Source organism: Giraffa tippelskirchi, chromosome 9 (genome assembly GCF_054371585.1).
Source record: "Giraffa tippelskirchi isolate mGirTip1 chromosome 9, T2T-mGirTip1v1.2.pri, whole genome shotgun sequence".
In the NCBI taxonomy this organism is placed as follows: Eukaryota; Metazoa; Chordata; class Mammalia; order Artiodactyla; family Giraffidae; genus Giraffa; species Giraffa tippelskirchi.
The window spans coordinates 143,924,286-143,944,636 of record NC_137283.1 but is presented as its reverse complement, the minus strand read 5'-3'; the positions used below and the strand labels follow the sequence as shown (position 1 = coordinate 143,944,636).

Genomic DNA, 20,351 nt, shown 5'->3' with positions numbered 1-20,351 from the left:
CACTTATAAGGGAAAACACAGGTTTCTATATGAGCACCAAGGAGAGACCCTTCATTCAGCTTGGAGAGTGATTGTGGGGGGACTGGAGAAGGGTGATATAAAGGCCTTCCAGGGATGAAAATAATTCTCCTCTTTAAGGATAGATAGGGCAGATAAAGAAGAGAAGAGCAGCCATCCCGAGGAAGTATCTTGTAGGCAGAATTATAGAGAAGAGACTAAGTCACACACTCATGGAACAGCAAGTCGTTCTGCATGGCTGGACCAGTGAATGATGGTGGTGAGAGGCCAAAGGAGAGGATGCTCAGCTGGAAGCTTAACTGCCTTTGCAGAACCCAAGTCACTGACTGCCTTGGTACTGTGCAGCAGCGACATGTTTTGTTTTTGTGTTTAACTTCTAGATGGGATATTTTAAATACATATGCATGTTTCTAATAAAGTTAAATAGGCTTCTATCCTGTGACCCAGCAATTCTACTCTCAGGTATTTACTCAAGAGAAAGGAGAATATATTACATCCACACAAAGACTTGTACAAGACTGTTCAAAGCAACCTTATTCATAATGTCCCTAAACTGGAAAGAATTCAAATGTCAGTCGATGGGAGAATGAATAAACAAATTGTGGCATGTTTATATAATGGAATCATCAGTTCAGTTCAGGCGCTCAGTCGTGTCCGACTCTTTGCGACCCCATGAACCACGGCACGCCTGCCTCCCTGTCCATCACCAACTCCCGGAGTTTACCCAAATTAATGTCTCTTGCGTCAGTGATGCCATCCAACCATCTCATCCTCTGTCGTCCCCTTCTCCTCCTGCCCTCAATCTTTCCCAGCATCAGGGTCTTTTCAAAAGAGTCTGCTCTTCGCATCAGGTGGCCAAAGTATTGGAGTTTCAGCTTCAGCATCGGTCCTTCCAATGAACATCCACGACTGATCTCCTTTAGGATGGACTGGTTGGATCTCCTTGCAGTCCAGGGGACTCTCAAGAGTCTTCTCCAACACCACAGTTCAAAAGCATCAATTCTTCGGTGCTCAGCTTTCTTGATAGTCCAAACTTCACATCCATACATGACCACTGGAAAAACCATAGCCTTGACTAGATGGACATTTGTTGACAAAGTAATGTCTCTGCTTTTTAATATGCTGTCCAGGTTGGCCATAACTTTCCTTCCAAGGAGTAAGCGTCTTTTAATTTCATGGCTGCAATCACCATCAGCGGTGATTTTGGAGCCTGAAAAAATAAAGTCTGACACTGTTTCCACTGTTTCCCCATTTATTTCCCATGAAGTGATGGGACCAGATGCCATGATCTTCGTTTTCTGAATGTTGAGCTTTAAGCCAACTTTTTCACTCTCCTCTTTCACTTTCATCAAGAGGCTCTTTAGTTCTTTTTTGCTTTCTGCCACAAGGGGGGTGTCATCTGCATATCTGAGGTTATTGATATTTCTCCCAGCAATCTTGATTCCAGCTTGTGCTTCTTCCAGCCCAGTATTTCTCATGATGCATTCTGCATATAAGTTAAATAAGCAGGGTGACAATATACAGCCTTGACGTACTCCTTTTCCTATTTGGAATCATAGTCAGTCATAAAACAGAGCAAATTACCAAGACATACAACAACATGGTTGATTCTCGGAATCATTATGCTGAACAAAGTAAGACAAACACAGACCCCATTTATATAAAGTCCAAGAACAGGCAACATATATTATGGTGACAGAAATCAGAAAATGATTGCTCTGGGTGTCAGGGTGAATGGGGAAGGGAAAATTGATAGGAAAGAGACAAAGGGAATTTCCTGGGGTGGTGGAAATATTCTTCCTCCTGTTTTAGGTGGTGGTTACATGGGTTTATTGAAAACTCACCGAGTTAAACACTATGATCTGTGCATTCTACTGAATGGTAATTATACTTCTATTTTTCAAAAATGCCAACCAGACTATTTATTTCAAAAGTCTAAGAGTAACAATACTGTTTGCTCATAGAAAAGCTGCTCAAGTCTTGCAGTGTGGCTCATTACAATATAACGATGCTAAAATAAAATTTCAAAAGTCTGGAAGGGTGTAAAAAGTTTATTCAAACAGATGAAAAAGCATAAATACTTCATTCTAACTGCAATTTGATAGACGTTTTGGAAATTTTCAACTAAAAAATCTGAGAAATCAATGACTTTTGATATGGACATACAGGAAGAGTAGTTCTTTTTTCACCTATGAATTAATTTATTAAAGCACTGAGAAAAAAATCCAGATGAAAGTTAATGGACTATAAAATAAAACTGAGTTATAAAATCAATAAAAATTCTTTTGTCGTCAAGAAGTAAATTATAACAAAAACATTTTTTAGATAATAGAAAGAGTAATAATTCTTTAAGAAGAGACAGGTTTTGAACAAGTTCTTTATTCTTTGAAAATCAAATGACTGAAGAGGAGTGAATCACTCGAACTCATTGGAAAAATATTTAAATGTCTTTCAAATTAGATACATAATACTGGCATTGTTGGAGTCAAAATCAAATTCACAATATACCACCACAAAAAGGACACGAGTGACTAGCTGATTCACAAGTATCATCAACTGAAAGAGTATTTAAAATTATTCATTGATAGGAAAATTTGCAGTGCCTTGAAATCTTACAGCTCGTACAGTTTATGTAAGAAGGAAACTTGATTGAGATTTTCCTCTATTTGACAAAAATTCTGAAAATTTACTTTTAATTATGACTAATTTGTGAACCAGAAAGAAAACAAATTTTGATCAAGATTATTAGAGGAATGCATACCAGAGGAGCTATCATTCTATTCTTTTGATGGGAAATGATATAACAAAATTCTTGTTGTGGTCAACAATATGCAACCAATATGTAGACAAATAGAATTACAGATATGAATATCACAGTTAATTAAAAACAGTTTTTTTCCTTAGATTTTGTGATGGTTCTGGAATTTGTTGGAATTTTAAGACTTGTAATTTGTTGTGGCTTCTTTTCTCTCTGAAATAAATATTCACTTTCATTCTTAATTTTGTATTTGTAATTACGGATTCTTTTTCTTAAAATGCAGATCCAAAATTACACTAGCAGAATTCCCCACCACACCTGGGCTCAACTGCTGTTTTTAGACTGTGTTATTCAAGATCATGGGCTGTGATCTGTTTCTCTTTGTATTCCTGGCACAGTGCCTGATAAAAAGTAGGAGCATAACAAATATATGTGCAACTAAATGCAACAGGGCAAATAATCTGATAGCTTAGTATAAAGCAAAATATCAGTGATGAAGAGGGCACTGCAGATATATCAGATCCCAACCACACTCTCTGCAAGGAACAAATATCCTTTTATTTCTTGGAATACTGGCTTGAAAGACTGAAATTCTAATTAGGTTTATTCAATCCAGCCCTTCTATAACTTCACCCACCCCCCAAGTACTACTCAGTTAAAATTAAAAATTGAGTACAAGATTCTATATATTGTGTTATCCCTAACTTCTTTGTAAGGACACAAACTCAGTACCTTTTTGGTTTTGTAATGTTTTGGGAAAATATTACAAATAGGTAAGTAAGGTTTGAACCTTTGCTATAGATTCAAATATATGTTATGTGTGTGTTTGCGTGCTCAGTTGTGTCCAACTCTTTGCAACCCTTTGGACTGAAGCCTGCTAGGCTCCTCTGTACATGGGATTTTTCAGGCAAGAATACTGGAGTAGGTTCCCATTTCCTTCTCCAGTGGATCTTCCTTATCCAGAGATCAAACCTGAATCTCCTGTGTCTTCTGCATTGTGGGCAGATTCTTTACCTGCTGAGCCCTCAGGGAAGCCCAAATTCAACTATATACTGAATAATTTAGTTATCTAGTTTTGCATGGCAAAACCCAATGAAAACAATTTTGTAACACAATTAAAACGATAGACATTGTAAGTCCCAGTATGCTAGGTGGACTGAAGTTATTTGTTACTTCTCAACAATCAGAAATAGAAATGGTAGAATTACCAGCCTCTGGGTTTGCCTGAGAAGCTGTGCAGTCAGGCAGTACCACCATTATTCCATTCCCACCAGATGTGATCCTATTTTTAAAGACTTCTGGGAAAGGGAGATTCCCTCACCTCCCTTAGCAACACGTTCTGATGTTTAATAACACTTGCTGCCAGGGGTGCTGGTTCCCTGAGCCTAACTGGAGTATTTTTAAGTTTCTATGTGTTGGTGTTTTTCCCTATTCCCATTTCGTCCTTCAGTATTTATTTTATCCCCTCCTTTCTTTGCCTTTTTTCCACTAATTTCCCTTGTAGACTTTTCTCTTTTTTTTTTTTTTTGCAAATAAAAGTGAAATTTAAAATTGCCAAAAATCTAAAATAAAAGCAAAACAGGTAAAATATTAATTTAGATGTCACACATTCTTGGGATGAAAATGAGTTTTAACTTAAATTTTATACAAGTACTACACAGGCATTTGATAGTCTGTACCTCTCTGCATCTATTGGACACCTGTGAACTTGGCTGAGTTGGGGACAAATACCATTTTATTGAAACACATTACATTTTGGTAGCTTTGATCCCATGGAGTAGGAAATGGTAACCGGCTACAGTATTCTTGCTGGGAAAATTCCATGTACAGAAGGAGCTTTGTGGGCTACAGTCCATGGGATTGCAAAGAGTCAGACACAACTGAGGAGCGACTGAACACACACAACACAAACATTTAAATGTATGTATAATTTTGTTTTAGTCTTTAGTCTCTTTTGAATGCTCTCCGAATTTCCATATTTTTCCTTTTGTTGGTGCGCTCTGAACTGGATATGAAACTGTAAGGTTTGGCTAGTGCTAAGCATCTTGGGCAGAACACCTTTCATTTCTACCTTGTTAATTTACAGTTTTTACCTGTGAACTCCATCAGTACATGTAGTATGCAGCTGATCAATAGTGCTTAAACATCGAGCTGACTGAGTCTCATAGGAAAGATTTCGTGATCTGACAGATGTCAGGAAAATACTGTTGTTTTGAAATAGTTTGCATTATCTGATACCTGACTACTTGAAGTTCCACTGTCAGTGGTTTATTTGATTGAAATTGTTTCTCTGAGGGCTCACTGAAAATGGAAGACTTTCTAGAATTATAAGACTTTAATCAATTTAGACCAAGAAATCAGCACCTAACCAGAAGCACTGGGTGTCTGGTAGATGACTGGAGTGAGGAGAAGAAGAGAGAAGGTGACCAAATCTCCCAGTTGACCCTGGACTGTCTTGGTTCATGCCAATCACCAAGACTTATTTATTCATAGCTTCTTTCACTCTCAAATGTATAGTCACCTCTAGAGGGTCAAACAAAGGTGGGATGTGGTTACTAAATGCATTTGTGAGGAGTCTGGGGCATAACTTTAGAGCCCTTAGCCCTGGACTTGAATCTCTGCTCTTACCTGATGACTGGGTGATCATGGGAAGACTATTTAAATTCCCTCCATCTCAGCTTCCACATAGACCAACTAAGACTTAATATCAATTATCTTTTGGATACATCTAGTAACAAATGCTGCAAACACTAGTATTGGAAACTCCTGTTTTTCCCAGGCTTGGCATTTCCACACTAGTCAAACCTACTAAGATATATAGTACTCAAACCAAATTTTCAACTCTAGAGGCACTAGCTATCTTGCTATTTGCATTTCACTTCTAATCGTTTTCCTAAATTTTACCTTCTTAAATGTTCTTTTATACGTACCAAATAACTGATTGTACTGATAATATGTACCATTGTGCTTAGCATTTTCATGTTCATCTATGTAATTGGCTATGGTTCTATGTGTGGCTTCCCAGGTGGCTCAAAGAAGAATCTGCCTGCAATGCAATAAACACAGGAGACACGATTTGATCTCTGGGTCAGCAAGATCCTTTGGAGTGGGAAATGACAACCCACTACAGTATTCTTGCCTGGAGAACCCCATGGACAGAGGAGCCTGGCAGGCTACAGTCCATAGCGTCGCAAAGAGACACGACTAAAGCGACTGAGCATGTATGCAAGCACTATGTGTGTTTACTCTGTCCTTCCTCCCTTATTTTAAGTTTCTTAAAAGCAGTAAGATTCATCTAGCCTTTTCCCAGAACCTAGGACAATATGCGGAGAAGGCAATGGCACCCCATTCCAGTACTCTTGCCTGGAAAATCCCATGGATGGAGGAGCCTGGTAGGCTGCAGTCCATGGGGTCGTGAAGAGTCGGACACGACTGAGTGACTTCACTTTCACTTTTCACTTTCATACATTGGAGAAACAAATGGCAACCCACTCCAGTGTTCTTGCCTGGAGAATCCCAGGGACGGGAGAGCCTGGTGGGCTGCCGTCTACGGGGTCGCATAGAGTCGGACATGACTGAAGTGACTTAGCAGCAGCAGCAGCAGGACAATATGAAGAACAATAAAGTACAGCCAGCTTCGTGGGCTTCATTGAGTTAAAACCCTAGGCTATACAGCACTCTTAGCTTCAGCCTCAATTTTAGCTGAGGATGAAAAGCATTAAAATGATGACCATCTTGTAAACGGTGCTTAATAGTTTAAAAGAGGCCCAAATATTCTTAAAAAGTGTAGGAACTGTATCCTTCAAGATTGAGATTAAAAATAAAAACAGCTTTGATAGTGATAGTTTCTTTGCATCACAAGCTAAGAAAATGAGTCTGCCTGGAACTAGAGGAAACTTCTACAGAGTTTGAGCTGTGTCTACATGGTTCAGTGGGTTCTTAGCCTCCTCACTGGGCCTGCCAATCAAGACTCTTAGCAGAGAGGTTTTTTGGCAGACAAGCCCTGACTACTTGCAATGAGGCAGACATCACCAGGGCATCTCAGAGGCCAGACACCAGATGGTAATAATACATTTCAACTATTAGAAGTTTGGATCAGAAAGCTAAAGGTGAAGGCCTTATCTCATTTGTCAAATGATGTAATTCATTATTAAATCAGGACAAACCAGTTAACATCTGAAGTATAATTTTGGTTGCTATTTATAATGCACTCACCGGTTCACTTGCCTGAACCGGCTTATTTAATTGTGTGTAGCTTTTCACAAAAAGGTTAGGGCAACTGAGGAAATGACCTATGCAAATCACAGTTCGGGATAAATCCAAACTTTTCTTCAAGTGCCAATGAAATGTTAGCATGCTTGAGTTATTTGATGAAATTATGTTTTATTTAAAATAATTTGAATAGGAAACTCTCCAAGTAAATTTACTGAGCTCTGACAATAAGTGTAAAATTTTGGTGCTAGAGTTTTTTACAACGAAAGTATACTCAAAAATTACCCATTTTCAGACTCACAAAAAGAGAGGGTGGTGATAAGTGAGTCAATTAATTTTTAAAAACATTGTTACTAGATGAAAAAAAATGAAGATGTTAGCAGATCAGGGTATCTGTCCTGGGAAATCTCTACCAATTTTTTACTGAGAAGCAAATAAGTTTAGTTTTGAAGAATCTTTAGAGGATAAAATCTTAGTAACTCTGGCATTGACTCTGGAAAGAAGAGATCATATAATCAACCAGACACTAAATGTTTTAGAACTACCACACTATTTACTAGTGGAGTTATCATCATCATTATCACCATCATGGCTAACATGTATGTGCCAGGCAATGTTCTAAGAATTTCTACCTGTCAATTTATTTTATCCTCTCAAAAATTCTGTGAGGGAGGTGCTCTTAGTACGCCCATTACAAAGATGAGGAAACTGATACCATATAGATAATAAGAATTACCAAATATCAGAGTTTAAAGGAAACTTAGGGCTCCATTGTTCAACTCTCAGTTTATAAACAAGAATACTTAGACCCAGAGATTAATGTCTTGCTCTGCTGCTGCTACTGCTGCTGCTGCTAAGTCGCTTCAGTCGTGTCCAATTCTGTGCGACCCCATAGACGCCAGCCCACCAGGCTCCCCCGTCTCTGGGATTCTCCAGGCAAGAATACTGGAGTGGGTTGCCATTTCCTTCTCCAGTGCATGAAAATGAAAAGTGAAAGTGAAGTCACTCAGTCGTGTCTGACTGTTAGCAACCCCATGGACTGTAGGCTACCAGGCTCCTCCGTCCATGGGATTTTCCAGGCAAGAGTACTGGAGTGGGGTGCCATTGCCTTCTCCTTTATCTTGCTCAGAGTCATATAAAAATTTAGTGTCCAGGCCACAGATATTTATACAAATAACCAGCACATAGTAAGTGCTTGTTGTATGCCACTTACCTGTTGCAGTAACACTGAAATAAATACTATTGTCCCAATTTTGCAAGAGAATTTGCTCTCAGAGACGTTAGGTGCTAGCCTAACAAAAATGAGTGCCAAATGAGTGCTTCTAAGTTCTGAAGCACCAGAATCAGGAAGAACCTTTCAGTTTGTTCCACATAAAACAAAATCTCCATAATCACGGAAAATTCAATCATATAGCTTTATGCTTTCAGACATTTTGATATTTAAAATCATGCAAATTTTCTTCATTTCTGCTTTCATTTAGGCTTTTTTGGGAGTACATTTTCCAAATACTGTTATTAATACTTACATAAATGAACCTGGTGATGAAATGTCTTATGGAGAACTTCAACTCAAATGTAAGTTATCTCGATTTTTTTCCATCCTCAAATTTCACCCTGACCATGGAATTTAATGTTTCCCATCATGTTTATGTCACAGTTTTTGCTTTTTAGTAACATCATGGTTTTATTTAAAAAGGGATGTTTTAAATGTGATAATTGGCTATTTGTTTTTAGTATGTATCTGTTTCTACATAGTTGAATCAGTAAATATTAGAAATGCTTTTTAAAATGAGAAATATATATTGTTTGCTAAAGAGAAGATATACATGTGCATGTGTATATGTATATACATATATATAACATATATATATATACCTGAAATTTTACATAATCACTTACTTTTTCTAATTACATGCACATGAAAATGTTGGTTTTCTAAGCTACCTAGCCAAATACCACATTTTTCTGTGTAAAGGGGAAAAATGGAAAACTTAAGATTTTTAAGAGCAAAGTGAATTTGGGAGTTGCTTCATTAACATGGAGACGTGATTTGAACTTAAGTATCCACTAATAAGAGAAAGCTACCCTTAATAGATATTCAGAAGGCTATTATTTTTACTCATCTAGTCTGATAACACAATGCATGTTCTGAGACAAGTTGGGGGTGGTAACCAAGGGCTTCATTTATCTGAAATTAGAAGTGCCCATAATGGGTTGGCAGGGCCGTGGGCAGCATTGTGTGTTTCCCAGTTCTCTCTAATTAGCCATAGAAAAATGTGAAGAACAGCACCCACATTATCCAAATTCTCTTTAGGATTTGCTACCTTAAAAACTATTTTCCTTTTGTTACATTCGACATCTATAATTACGCTTTCACAAAGTCCTCTGCTTTGGAATTCTTTCCCTGCTGACCTGCCACCCAGTTGCAAGTCATCCCTAGCAGCCACTACTTATTTACTGAAGGCTCTTTATGGGAAAAGTTTTTACAGTTAATTGATAGAGTATATCAGATACATATTTTTTAACTCCAAGGTCTCTCCCCTTTGTTCAAGTCCCTTACCCCATAAAGGCGTGTTGCTCTGGCTCCTGGTTGCTTCTCTTACATTATTTCTCAGGACTTTCTCCCCGACTCCCCACCTCTCAAGTCCAGCCGCACTTGGCCTTTCAGTTCCTCTTGGTACTGAGCTTCTTCTTGTCTTAGGGATTTTACGGTTTCAGTTCCCTCTTCCTGGGGCTCTCTTTCCCGGCTCTTTGGTCAGTTCTCAGCCCAACTCTTACCTGGGCAGATACTCCCCACCCCCACCCAACACTTCTCAACCTTACCTATCTACTATCTATCCTTGATCCATTTTTATGACTTTTTTCATGATTTGGACTATCTTGTTAATACGTCTATGATCAGTTCCCCAACCACAATGTGAGCCCCACAGAGCCCAGAGGCCTCACCTGCTTTGTTTATTCCTGTGTCTCCAGCTACCAAACAGTGCATACCACATGGGCACTCAATAATTAATTTTTGGAACAAAAAAATAGATAGATGGGTAGATGATAGATGTCTTTGCTCAAAAACTAATCTATGGTGATGGAAGTTAGAATGCTGATTACTTCAGGGGTACATTTACTGGGAGGAGTCATAAGGCAGCATCTTGGAGTGTTAAAAATATTTTCCATTTTGGTCAGGGTAATGGTTACACATACACACACACCTATATATATGGGCTTCCCAGGTGGCTTAGTGGTATAGAAGCAGCCTGCCAGTGCAGGAGACACAGGAGACATGGATTCCATCCCTGGGTCAGGAAGATCTTCTGGAGAAGGAAATGGCAACCCACTCCAATATCCTTGCCTTAGAAATTCCATGGACAGAGGAACCTGGTGAGCTACAGTCCATAGGGTCACAAAGAGTCAGACATGACTTAAGCAACTGAGCATGCATATCTATCTGTCTATCTATATAAAGACCCACATATACATATATATTGGGCTTCCCTGGTGACTCAGACAGTAAAGAATCCGCCCGCAATGCCGGAGACGTGGGGTTGGGAAGATCCTCTGGAGAAGGGAACAGCTACCCACTCCAGTATTCTGACCCGGAGAATTCTGTGGACAGAGAAGCCTGGCAGGCTAAAGTTCATGGGGTTGCAAAGAGCTGGACATGACTGAGTGACTAAGCACAGCATATATATATATGCAAAAATACTGGCTGTTGTATCAGTCCTTCAAGGTCTGGTCTATGTGCATGGCATTCAGTAACCTTGGTGCTTTGTCAGGCATCCCTAATATCCAGCACAAAATCTTTAATTGCTGGAAAGTAATAATTGCCTTAAAGAACAGATCTAAGATCAACATCAGAACAGGCTGCTTCCCCAAAGCACATACAGTTCTTTTTAATGTAGATCTGTTTTAAATCTGACCCTGTCTGTGTCATTATACGAGCTTTTATTTAGCTAAGGCTGTGTCATGGCTTGTATGCAGCGGCCAGGAAAAGTAAGAAGGCAGGGATAAAACACTAACTTTAAAATTCATTGTATTTATTCACCCCAACGCATAGTTGACATAGTCTCAGCTAATTGAGGATTCCACAGTCTAGATTAGGAGAAATGATTAGAAAACAATGACAGATAAAATAAGAGGGCACTATGGGGACAGGAAGTATGTCAGTTTGCTGGGACAGAGCCTTCTGACATATTCATGTACGTAGGTAAGGATGTCAGTGGAAAATGACATACTAAATAAATACTCCTCCATAAAAAATTTTTTAAAAGATATAAACCAAATAATTAGCTTTGTAATACTGCTATACCATATGAAAAATCAATGAGAATGGTCTTACCTATAAACATGGACTTTTCAAATAATTGAATCAATCCTCTTAGATACAAAATATTTAAAAAATGATTTTAATTTTCTCTTGTGGAAATCTTTCTAAACGATCCTGGATTTCTTCCTTCCCTTACAAAAAATGTATTGCTATGACACACTTCTCTCCGTGGTTTGAGTTCATCAAGCATATTGATGGTTGCGTGAGACCATCTCAGTGGGTATCCCCTGTACTGTGTTGTGATCAAAGCAACAGCTTGGTGTATCTCTTTGCTGCACATCTATGTAATTTGAGAGCATTCTCCTTTGGGTCTCAGATAATATCCTCTACTAGCACATATTCTCTTTGACATAATGCTTTTTAACCTTATTTTACATAACATTTCTAGATAAGGGCCTGAGTTACTACACAAGGTTTGTGACAACTATTTGACTTCTATTTCTCCTCTTAACTCAGATTCCAAGCTATAAAAAAGAGAGTTAGATCTGATCAGCAGATAGATTGGGAATGGGTCAAGTCATTATTTTCAGAAATCGCCAAAGTGTAAGGATTTAGGTATCAATAAAAGACTTCATTGCACTTCCCTGGTGGCTCAGTGATAAAGAATCTGCCTGCCAATGCAGGAGATGTGGGTTCATTCCCTGGTAGGACAGATCCCCTGGAGGAGGAAATGGCCTGTATTCTTGCCTGGAAAACCCCATGGACAGAGGAGCCTGGCGGGCTACAGTCCTTGGGATCCCAAAGAGTTGGACACAACTGAGTGACTGAACAACAACAAACAACAAAAGACTTCACTGGATAAATTCAAGAAAAACACTTTTTTCCCCTAACACGTCTTAACGCTGATAATAGCAAACAGTTCTTCTCATATCTGGGCATACAGCACAATGAATTTATATAGCATAGGTTTAACCCAAAATCTCTGTCCCCTCATCCTTACCCATTATTTATCCATCCTCCCAAATATGTCCATTTCTTCAGAATTGGAAATTGAGGTTTTCTCCTAAGAAACTACTCACGAGCTTTCGAAGCATGCAATGGTCCTTGATAGGCTCTCTCTCCTATTTTTCTCCTTTCTGCTGCCCTCCCCTCCTGTTCCCTCTCTTCAGGCCCTGCTGGATTGTAGGGAGTTCAGAACTGTCAGAATCTGTGGTTAGAGGGGGATCTCCTTGTTGTTTGGATGAGAAGTGGAGGCCTGGAGAGGGAAGGCAAGTCTCCCTTGAGCTCAAGGTTCAGAGAGGGATCTACACTCTAGACTGCTGGAGCCACCCACTTCCCTCATGACTGAGAAGTCCAGATCATCATGGTGCCCAGATCATCATGGCGCCCAGATCATCATGGCGCCCCCTTCACAGACCCTGGGCAGAGGCATCCTGTGTGGGTACCAAAGACCTCGTTCTGCTTTGCCTGTCTCTCATTTCATACTTCTACACCCTTTCCCCCATAGTGGTCTTGCCCAAGATTTGACCTCTTTGTCTTATCCCCCTCCTCATATCATCCCCATCTTACGCTTTATCAAGATAAATCAGTGTGAGTCCTGAGCTAGCTGTCACTTTGGAAAGGCAATTTAATAAATAAATCTCTCATAAGAAGTTAATGACCTATTAAGAGCTTAGGATAGTAAGAGCTCACTACTTGTATCTGGCTTGTAATGGAAGATTTTGATAGATGCAAAGACTTAACCCCAAGTAATGACTGTTGAGTGAAGGAATTTCAGTTATAATTTATTTTGGAGTGGCAGGAGCTGATGGAAGAGAGTAGAAAGGGAAAGGGCTAATGTGGGTTTCCCAGGTGGCACTAGTGGGAAAGGATCCTCCTGCCAACATAGGAGACACAAGAGATGTGATTTGATCCCTGGGCAGGAAGATCCCCTGGAGAAGAGAATGGCAACCCATTCCATTATTCTTGCCTGGAGAATTCCACGGACCGAGGAGCCTGGCAGGTTACAGCCCATGGGGTTGCAAAGAGCTGGACATGACTAAGCATCTGAGCACCAATGTGATGTGGGTAAATTATTAGTGAGGTATTGTTAAGCCTCTGTGTCCCTATATCTAAGGTGCATTTGGATTTCAGTAATCCTGGTACTGACTGTTTCCTAATCTGAGGTTTTGTTTTCCATGAGAGGCTGCTGAACCCATCTTCCTTAGGAAAAAGACCAAGTGTGCATACTCCCTGAGTGCTCTCAAGAATGAAGAAGTCTTCCCAGCAGCATGGACTGCTGAAATGTACAGTACCCTTCCAGAAACTGTGGTCAATGATTGGTTCTGGTGCAAGGACTTGACTAGTAAGGCTGCCTGAACTATCTGGGAAGTTCTTTCCCTACTGCGGTTGCTAACCCAGAAAAACAGTCACTTGGGACTCCAGCCAGCACACCGCAGAGCGCTGGTCTGAAGAGGGAAGTGAAACAGAAAGACACAAAGAGCTGACGGAGGGGAAATGACTGAACCAGGGTAACATCATCTGAGCCCCAGGGTCCCACTGAATTGGAATTTCGCCCTTGATATTCTGGTTGCGTGATCAGTGGAGTCCCTTTTATTAAGCTAGTTTGAGTTGAGGATTGCAACTTGCCAACTGCAAGAGTCCTGATTAATAACATGGCCTTGCCTGATTCTGGAAGCTTTATGTACAATGGCTCCTGGTACCCAGTTCCTACCTGACTAGGTGTATCAGTCACTGTGCTTTGTGGCAGTACATCTTGAGATTTAGAATGGATAATTATCAAAAACTTATGAAAATGCAGATTCCTGGGCCCACAAAAATTCAGATTAAGTGGGATTGGGTGGTAACGCAATAAATCTGCCCTTTGTCAAGCTTTTTTTTTCTGAATGAGAAAAGTCCTTACAGTGGCCTGGGAGGCTGTTTAATTCACAGGCAGTTACATTCTGTTCCCATCACACTGTTTCTCTTAAGGTCCACAAACACGCCAGGCCTGCTCCTGCTCTTAGAACTTAATCTTAGCTGGTTCCTCTACCTAAAAAGTTCTTTACTCCAGGTATGTCCACTGCTAAATCATTTCCTTCAAGCCTCAGCAGAAATGTCACTTCTCAGTGAGTCCCATTCTGATTTAATACTGAAACGTGACACCTCTCACCCCACCCTTTACCCTATTTTTGTTTTTCCTTGTAATTCTTTTTATCTTCCAAAGTTCTCTACCATTTATGTGTTAGGGCTGTTTTATATTCTGTTCCTCTTCCATCTCCTTTCCCCTTCACTAGAATACAAGTTCCAGGAGAGCAGAGATCTTTCCTGTGTTCATGGATGCTAAGTGTCTTCAGCACGTATGAAAGTGCTTTCAGGGACTTCCCTGATGGTCCAGTGGCTAAGACCCCTCGCTCCCAATGCAGGGGATCCGGGTTTGATCCCTGGTTGGGGAACTAGATCCCACATGCTGCAACTAAGAACCAGTGCAGTGAAAGTTTTTTTTAAAAAAAGCGCTTTCAGTTTGAAGTGATTTCTGACTCTGATACTTTAGCCACCTCATGCAAAGAGTTGACTCATTGGAAAAGACCCTGATGCTGGGAAGGATTGGGGGCAGGAGGAGAAGGGGACGACAGAGGATGAGATGGCTGGATGGCATCACCGACTCAATGGACATGAGTTTGGGTAAACTCCGGGAGTTGGTGATGGACAGGGAGGCCTGGTGTGCTGCGATTCATGGAGTCGCAAAGAGTTGGACACGACTGAGCGACTGAACTGAATTGACTCTGAAAAAATACCCTACTGCCACATGGCATTATTTTACTTTCTTAATATCTCATAATCCAGATTATCAGATTTTCCTTTCCTTTGAACCTGATAAGTAAGAAGAAAGACAAGGAATGAAAAGAAAGTTCCTACCTTGTTGTGATGCTCCATGTGGGTGTCCAGGCAGGGTCAAGCTCTGCCCTAGCCAACCTCACTTACTATAGATAGCACTTCTCAGGGCTGAGCGCACAGTTTACCAAGGGCAGTTTTGGTTTTGACTTTGAAGTTTTCTGGGGAGGGGAATTTTTCTGTTACCATATTGCCCTTAAACAGAAGCAACTAGACAGACATGTCTTAGCATTAGCGGCTGTAGACAGGGATGTTTTTACTTAAAGACAGTGATTCTTCCTAGAGGGGATGTCACCTGATGTACACATATTCATAAGTATTTTTACTTGTACTTCAACTCAATTCAGGCTATCGTCTTTAGTGTCTGATGATTTGGGGACAAAAGTTTGACTAAAGACTATCTTTAGGGGTCCACTTAGGTCATCAAAACTGATGTCTATTTGCTTTAAAAAAAAGTAAATAAACTAATTACCTAAATATCCTAATATTCACATTATACCACTTAATCTAGTCCTTTAAAACAGACTTTTTAAGATTTCAACTAACATTTATTCTTGTGAAGCAAACACTGCTTGCTACTTTTCTTGCTTAGCTTCTGGGAGCTTGGGCAGCTGCTGTTGTGTGTGAAGGAAAACTGGTTTCTTAAAGAAACTGCTTAATCTTCTCTATTAAGCAATTAAAATGGGTTCTGGGAGTATGTAGCAGGTGGGTTTGGCAGTGAAAAATATTTTCAAAAATCACGTTTTGCGTATTAAACGGATGTCTAAAAATGCAATGGCATACATTTAAGAGAAAATGATGATCTGGAGTTTTTATTAAGTGCTTCAAGTTAAGTCAAGAAAGGCAGAAGGTTAAAGAAGTTATACAATGTAAGGAGAAGCTGATTCAGTGGAAGTAGGCCCTGAATTTAAATGAGCTCACTCTCAAAGGGCACAGTGAAACTTTTTTCAAATCGTTTTTTTCTCCTTTAAAAAAATATCGATAAAAAAAATGTATCACCGCTTTACGGTGCAGAAGCGGCTTCAGGGCTATGTCGCCCTTGCACCGGAACCTCAGAAATACACTGATTATACGTCGAAATGAAAAACAAAACAAAACAAAAACGAAACCGGCAGTGCTATTCTCTCAGTCATTAAAGGGGCTGTCCTATTAATGCACTCGCTTTTAATGAAAAGGGAAGGGAATATTTGATATGCCTTGACATTTGGTCCCTTTCCGCGAAATCTGAAACTTGAGACGCAAAACAGTCCGCAGTTGTCGGCGAAATACCTGCCTTAAAAGCAGAACCACAGTGAATGTATTTGGCCCGGAATTCCAGAGACTAATTTCCACCCCTCCCACGGAGTCACCTGCTCAGGGGGAACCCCGGCCAGAAATCCGGGTCGCGCCAGGTCAAATCTTGCGCGTCTCTTGTTTACTCCGCCCGGGGCAGGGCGGCGGCGCGGCCGCGGGGTGGGGAGGGCGGCTCGGGCCCGCTGCGCCCGGGCACTCGGCTCCGCTCGGCCGCCCAGGAGGGGCGGCGCGCGGTCCCCGCCGGGTCGGTAGACCACCCGGAGGAGGCACTCGGGGCATCCGCCCGGCCCGACGGCCTCTCGCGGCTCTCCGGCCGCCGCGGCCTCCCGGGAACCTCCCCCTCGAGGGTGTACACGAGTCCACAAGGGCAGGCTAGCGGCTCGAGGGAGCCCCGGTGTCCCCCGGGGTGTCGCCGGGCCGGGGAGGAAGCCCAAGCGCCCCGGCGCCCACTCGCCTGTGGTTCTCCCGCCCCCTGGCCCCACTCTCCCCGAGCTGCGTGCGATTTCACCCGCGTCCCTTCCGAGGAAGGGACTCGCGCAGGCTGGGGGCGGCCGCTTGCCCCAGGTCCCAGCTCGGCCCACCAGGAAGCCGGCAGCTGCTCTCCGCGCCGCTGCCCCAGCCGATTTGAATACCCCGGCGGGGCGGGCCGCGTTCCCCAAACTGGGTGCGCCCAGGGCGCCCTGGTGAGTGACCTCAGGGAAGGCAGTTGGGGCATTTCGGGCGCCTGAAAAGTTGTGCTTCCGCGGGGGGGGGGGGGGACAAGGAAAGCGCTACTAAAACACTTTGCAAAGCTCCAGAAACGCAGCCAGCAGCTTCAGTCTGATTTTGTTTTTCTTGACCGTTAACAGAAATGTGAGTAGCAGAGGCGGGGTGAGGGAAAGGGATCAGAGGATAGAACCGGCCAGAATCGTCAAAGACAATACTCATTATTCTGTAATTCGTGCGTGTTCAAGACCGGGAACCAGCATCTGGGAAATGGGGAAGATGGGGGTGGGGAGAGGAGGTTTCCACATCCCTAAAGGAAATTCTCAGGCTCCCAGAGACGCCCAAGTTTTTTTTCTGCATGACAAGTACAGACCAGCCCTCCGGGGGAGATCCCCGATCCGAGCAAGCGAGAGCGCGGCCGCGGTCTTCCCGCCCCGAGCGGCCGCGCGGGAGCCCGGCCCTGCCCTCGCGGTCGCCTCCCAGCCCCGTCGCCCCGCGAGCCGCTCAACCCTCTCCGCTCGCCGGCTCCAGACTGGTTTTTCTGGTTCAGCCTCCCTCCCTGGGACGCGCTGGGGGATCCGATGACGTCGCTGGCTGAGTCTCTCCCTCTTCCTCCCTCCCTCTCTCCGCCTCTCCCCCCCGCCCGCCCTCGCCGCGCACTCCTCCTAGTAACTTCTGTTCAGGGAGGCGCTGCCAGGAATAACCCGGTGCGTCCACAGACCGGGAGGGGAGGCGGCTGCTGCGGCTCCCGCACGCAGACGGCTGCGGCCCGGGCCTCGAGGCTCCGTCCCGAGCCCGGTGGCCCCTGCCCCGGGCCCATCTCCGTACAGTGTCAGAAAAATAAATAAAAGGAAAGAGGAGCCTGGGCAGGCGGTCGGGATCGCTTCCCTCCCTCCGCACCCGCCCTCCCTCTGTCCTTAAGGAAATGCTACCAGACACCCCCCACCAGACACGCTCAGCCTTGGCGAGGAGCGGCCGCCGCGGCAGCGAGAACAAGGGCACCAGGGGGGTTTCCTCCCCCTCCTCCTCTCCCTCCTCTTCCTCCTCCTTCTCTCCGTCCTCCTCCTCCTCCTTTTCCTCAGCGGTGACTTTCCAGGTGAGCGGCCGCTGCTGTTGCTGCTGCTGCGAGGATCCCCCTCGCCCGCTCGGGCTCGGGCCGCCGCGTCGCGCCCTCCTCCCGCCCCTGTCACCCGGCGGCGGCCGGGAGCTGACAGCCGCCCGAGGGGCTAGCGGCCCGGGGGCGGGCGGCCGGCCGGAGGCGGGCTGGAGGTGAGGGGGTGGAGAGGAGGCGAGCGGGGCGCCGCCGAGCGCTGTCTTTGCCCGCCCGAGGAGGGTCTCCGCAGAAACATCTCTGGTGACTGTGGCACAAGTCTTGGCCAAGTTGTGTCTTGGACGTTGAGGCTCCCGGGAGCCCGGAGCAACTTGGAGGGTCTCCTGGCTCCTTAACCATATTCCTACACGTCTCGACTTTTGGGGGTGCTGGGTGCAGCCTCGGGGTGCGTGGAGGGCGGACCGACCGTTCGGGCGAGCAGAGCGGCGGGAATCTAGGTCCCTCGGCTCGGTAAGTGGCCTCGGCGCGGTGTTTTTTCCTGCCTCCTTTAGCATTGGGAGCTCGTTTCACTTTACACCGTAATCGCCTCCGCCGGACCCCCCTGGCCCCTCCCGGCGCGCGCCCCCGGCTCGGGACCGGCGTCCGGAGGGTGAGGGTCGGAGGGGGCGGGGATGGGGGAGGCCTCGGGAGGTGGGGGTCCGGCGCGTTGGGAAATGCGGGGAATACCCTGGCCGAGGATCTATGCAGATGAGGGGAGGCTGCTTTGCGTAATGTCCTGGGGGGAGGGGGCGGCGCGGGAGCGCTGGAGGCAGGAATGTGCCTGGTTACTAATGAGGGACGTGCACCGGCGCGCACCGCCGGGCCACCGCTGCGGCTGCCGCGGCCGCCGGCCGCCCGTCGTCAGGTAACGGGGGAGGGGGCCGCGCGGCGCGGGCCGGGGCCGGGGGCGGGCGGCGCGAGGGCCGGGCCGCCGGCCTGCGGCCGAGCGAGCGCAGCGGAGGAGCCGGCTGTTGGCATTTCGGCGACTCCTTTCTCCTCCCCAGCGGGGAAGGAAGGAAGGAAGGAGAGAAGGAAGGAAGCGAGGAAGGAGGGGACTGTCTCGATGGAAGGTTCAGGCGGAGGCGCCCTCGCCTTGCGGGTGCACCGGCCGCAGAGCGACTCCCGGCGTGGCGGGCTGGCCGGGGGCGCGTGGAGACCGGTGGGGGCGTCTTGCATGCGTGTTCGTCTGTGCGTCTGCCTGGGGACCGGGAAAGGGACATGTGTGTTTGGGCTGTGCACTGTGGGGAGCTGGGTCTGCGCCTTTATGTCTGTTCCCTGAAGTGGGTGGAACGTTGGCCCGTTCCGGGAATGTTCCATGACGTGGTGCAGCCACAGGAAGGGGGTTAACGAGGGGCTCTCTGCCGCGGCGGCTCTGCCGGCTGCTATCAAAGCAGACGTGCGGCCGTTCCTCCTCCTCTCTCACCTCCCTTCACCCCTCCCCCCGCCTTTCCTTTCTGTGCGTCTGGTACTGTAGGGGTGAGACAGGAAAACACTGCTGGGGGTGGGGTGTGGGGGGCGGCGGCGGGGTGGTGGTGGTGGTGATGTGTGTGTGTGTGTGTGTGTGTGGTGTCTGTCGTATTTGGTGGGGGAGACTCCAGATCTGCTCTGCCACCCAGCTGTTATCACAGATCCGTGCGCTTTATACGCATGTGCCTCCCGCGTCCTGTCCCTCTTACATAACACATCCAGTGCAGCAGAGGACACGAGAAAATGCGACCCCAACCCTCCCAGCCCAAATCGGGCGAAGGGGTAAAAGGTCAGGAAGTGTCCCTTGGTGTTGTCCTTCAGGGACGTGGCTCCGGTGGGGGGAGAGGAGAGGGCGAGGAGGGTTTTCTTCAAGTGGCTCCTCTCTGACTTGAAAGCATCTAAGTAGAAAGGACTGCAGGAACTAGTCCTCTCTAATGGGAAAGCTTTTACATGCCACGCCGAGGAGAAGTGGGTACTTTAACCGCCGGAGTGCAGAGAAGAGAGAGGGTCCTTAATAGAGACACTCGCAGGAAATGGGGAGTCATACGTGCGGGGTAGGGGGCAGTAGGGATGGCTTCGAGGGGACCGCAGGAATCCCTTGATAGTAGATCGGTTTCACTGGAGGGTTTAGGACACCTGTAATGGTTGAGAATTCGCACAGGAAGCAGAGTGTG

General features: G+C 45.0%; 1 protein-coding gene across 8 annotated transcripts in view; it reads left to right on the top strand.

Moving 5' to 3' along the window:
• Positions 1-20,351, top strand: part of HIVEP2 (HIVEP zinc finger 2) — a 294,756-nt gene that overhangs the window by 64,557 nt on the left and 209,848 nt on the right. For 3 of the 8 annotated variants that reach the window (XM_081530972.1, XM_081530970.1, XM_081530971.1), the window contains exon 1: positions 18,196-18,681. The gene's annotated coding sequence lies outside the window, so the exon portion shown is untranslated. Of the gene's footprint in view, positions 1-5,801; positions 5,998-8,469; positions 8,564-17,776; positions 18,682-18,976; positions 19,076-20,351 lie in introns of those variants that run through there. The other 5 variants (XM_081530974.1, XM_081530975.1, XM_081530973.1 and 2 more) reach the window with 3 other exon arrangements.